The sequence below is a fragment of the Glycine soja genome, chromosome 5 (genome assembly GCF_004193775.1).
Source record: "Glycine soja cultivar W05 chromosome 5, ASM419377v2, whole genome shotgun sequence".
NCBI lineage: Eukaryota > Viridiplantae > Streptophyta > Magnoliopsida > Fabales > Fabaceae > Glycine > Glycine soja.
In genome coordinates this window covers 30,557,187-30,561,223 of record NC_041006.1, presented here as the reverse complement: position 1 = coordinate 30,561,223, position 4,037 = coordinate 30,557,187, and the positions used below count along the sequence as shown (strand labels likewise).

The window sequence follows — 4,037 nt, the reverse complement described above, 5'->3', positions numbered from 1 at the left end:
AAAGGATTCATTAGGCAACATTGAGAGATACAAGGCAAGACTTGTTGCTAAGGGATTTACTCAAAAGGAAGGAATAGATTACAAAGAGACTTTTTCTCCAGTATCTAAGAAAGATTCTCTTCGTATAATCTTGGCATTAGTTGCTCATTTTGACCTTGAGTTGCAACAAATGGATGTGAAAACAGCTTTTCTTAATGGTGATTTAGAGGAGGAGGTTTATATGAAACAACCTGAAGGTTTCTCCTCTAATAGTGGTGAGCATTTGGTTTGCAAGCTTAATAAATCTATATATGGTTTAAAACAAGCTTCCCGTCAGTGGTACCTTAAGTTTCATGGGATAATTTCTTCATTTGGTTTTGATGAAAACCCCATGGATCAATGCATATACCACAAGGTTAGTGGGAGTAAAATATGCTTTCTTGTTTTATATGTAGATGATATTTTACTTGCAGCCAATGATCGGGGTTTGCTACATGAGGTGAAACAATTTCTCTCTAAGAATTTTGACATGAAGGATATGGGTGATGCATCTTATGTCATCGGCATTAAGATTCATAGAGATAGATCTCGAGGTATTTTGGGTCTATCACAGGAAACCTATATTAACAAAATTCTAGAGAGATTTCGGATGAAAGATTGTTCACCAAGTGTTGCTCCCATTGTGAAGGGTGATAGGTTTAATTTGAACCAATGTCCAAAGAATGACTTTGAGAGGGAACAAATGAAAAACATTCCTTATGCTTCAGTTGTTGGAAGCCTCATGTATGCTCAAGTATGCACAAGGCCTGACATTGCTTTTGCAGTTGGAATGTTAGGAAGATATCAGAGTAATCCAGGTATTGACCACTGGAGAGCTGCTAAGAAAGTGTTGAGGTACCTTCAAGGGACCAAAGATTACATGCTTATGTATAGACAGATAGACAATCTAGATGTGATTGGTTATTCAGACTCAGACTTTGCTGGTTGTGTTGACTCTCGTAGATCAACATCTGGGTACATTTTCATGATGGCTGGTGGAGCTATTTCATGGAGGAGTGTTAAGCAGTCTTTGACTGCTACTTCTACCATGGAAGCTGAGTTTGTCTCTTGTTTTGAGGCTACATCACATGGTGTATGGCTTAAAAGTTTCATTTCTGGGCTGAAGATAATTGATACTATTTCAAGGCCTTTAAGAATTTTTTGCGATAACTCAGCTGCTGTCTTTATGGCTAAGAATAACAAAAGTGGAAGTCGAAGTAAGCACATCGACATTAAGTACTTAGCCATTAGAGAAAGAGTAAAAGACAAGAAAGTGGTCATTGAGCATATAAGCACTGAGTTGATGATCGCTGATCCTTTAACTAAAGGCATGCCACCGTTTAAATTTAAGGATCATGTAGAAAGAATGGGACTTGGTTCCAATTTATGATTGTATACATATATGTAAAAATTGAAACTTTTATATTATGATATTTTCTCATATTTTGGTGCACATTGATTTATTTGAGAAAAATTATGTTTTGGACCAAGAATAAACATTGGGTTTATTCATGAAGTTTTATTACCACTTTAAGTATACTGCTTGGGAAATTGAGTATATTGTAATACATAGATGATATTACTCGTTATAAGAGGAACTATCACTATGATTCATATATTCATTTCTTAAGAAGATTGAGCATTAAGTCAAAATGTTTGGACCAAGTGGGAGAATGTAATAATTCATGGTCATAACATTTTGAAATTTTGTAACGCTCATCAGTTTTGAAAGCCAAATTGAATGGCTGTTAATGGATGATAATGGCCAATAATGAATTGTAACAGCCAATAATGAGTGGTAATGGCTGGTAAATGCATTCTTGATGGTAGAATGCCTATATAAGCACATGAATTTGGTCCCTGAGCTCATCCCTTCGAATTCAGTCTTATACACCATCTAGAGAGTAGAAAGAGAGAGAGCTTGGAAGAACCAAAACAAGAAACTCTTCATAGGAATGGCTGGAGGTATGATTTGATCTGTAATTTCCGCATTTTATTAATAACCTGTGTTTCTTTGTAGTTTGTAATATCACAGGTTAAAAGAGATTTGTTCTAACAAGGGGTTCTATGCCTAACATTAAGCCCACTTAATTCTTTGGTACATATAAGGTTTGTTAGTCTCCTCTACACATAGGGAAAGAAAGGGGTTCGTGAGGTTATTTTGTCTAATGTAAGACTTAAGCATTTTTCATGATCAAGTGACCTACTTTGGAGCTAATTTTCTCTAAGATAGAAGTTGATTTTGGTTTCTAGGGTGTATGAATGAATTGTATCTTTTTCAGCAAGTTTTCCAACGACACAAAAAACAACTCAAACAAACAACTATAACTTAAGATATGATGTGGTCTATCTAGAGTTGTCATCATAAAACTAACACTAAACCTAAACAATTTTTCAAGCATTTTAACTATAAGTTAGTCTAATACTCTTCAAACACCAAATGTAATATAATATTATATAATAAATACAACAACAACAATAATATACACACGTGTATATAGGAATATGCACACTATCACAACACAAGTACATGTTCTGGACAAAGCCAATAATTATACAAATAATAATAACAAATAGGCTTAAGTAAGTTTTTCATACTTGGAAAATAAGCCGTTTTCAGATTAGTACCTAACATTCATTTTTTTCAACTAAATACCTGAAAAAAATTTATGTTTCAACATAGTACCTACCGTTATTCTCCTTCTATTAAGTGATGATGTAGCAGACGAAATGTCATGTCATCAATTCTTATTACTAACACATCATTGCCACATAATCCCTTTCTCTCTCTCTTCCCCTTCTCTACCACGCCACCACCACCCACTGTTGATTCTGATCTAGAGAAGAAGAAGAGTCGTAACCAATTGACAACTTGGGATCATCGTCTTCCTTGATCTCTGTCTCGAACCACCCATCCTTAAACAACCTCACACATACATCACTGATTTGAAATGCTTCAAAATGCACATCCACCACCCATTTCCCCATTCACCTTAAGCTTAATCACAATAGTAACCCACTCCTTCAACCTACTATCTGAATGGTACTCCACAGCCTGAAGCACCTCCCTATTCGACAAAGTGTAATCCTTCTTATCTTGAGTTATCGTCTGCATGAAAATAAACCCAACCTCCATCATCCCCAACCCACCATAATAGCCTCAACAAACTTTTCCTCTTTGGGATCCCTGAAAAAGACGAGATTATCCTTCGAACCCTGCTGATGAGGCTTGTAGATGAAGTCCACCTTGACCTTTCTCACCTTTAAGACGATTTCATACATGAATTCATCGCGCTTGACGGCAAAGGCGAGAGTGTCGTTGACACAGAGCTGGAAGGCGTTGGCGTAGTCCCGGTCAAAGGAGACGAGCTCGCAGTGTGGATTCTCCTGGCGTGTGGTGCACATCTACTTGGCAATGAGGTGGTCCACGGTCATCTTGCGGCCGAAGGAGCCAGTGGGGTTGAAGGTGGGGTCGGTCACCCGGCGCTCGCCCTCGTAGGCTAGGAAGACGATGGAGTCATGGCTGAGGTTGAGAGCCTAGAGAGGCGCATCGGGATTGGCCATGTCGATGAATCAGTGGAGATCTTTTAGGGATTTTCCAACAGGAGGTTCTGGTTTGTGGATAGGGTTTGGTTGTGAATGAGGGATTCCCAATTGGGTTTCAATGATTTGTTTTAAGTCTAACACTGTTGTCCTGTGGCGATTTTCGATGCTCACTCGCTTCAGGTTGTCACGACTATGAATTATAACCATCATCGTGACAACGGTTTTAAAAATTTTGGGATTTAATTGAGAATCGATGTAAAAGTATACATACTAGATCTTGATTCCATGCCCCACTTGACAGTGTACCTGGCTTCTTGCTTCAATAGGTTGTGGCTTTTCTTCTCCTTCAGATCAGAATCGCCAGTGGATGGTGGTGGCGCAATGGAAAAGGGAAGAGAGAGAGAGAAAGGAATGACGTGGCAATGACATGTTAGTGATAAGGTTTGATAACGTGACACTTCGTCTGTCATGTC

The 4,037-nt window shown here is 38.1% G+C and overlaps 1 pseudogene; it reads right to left on the bottom strand.

Annotated features, from left to right (window-relative positions):
- Positions 1–2,820: 2,820 nt before the first annotated feature.
- LOC114411284 lies at positions 2,821–3,774 on the bottom strand (annotated as a pseudogene).
- Between the last annotated feature and the right edge of the window lie 263 nt (positions 3,775–4,037).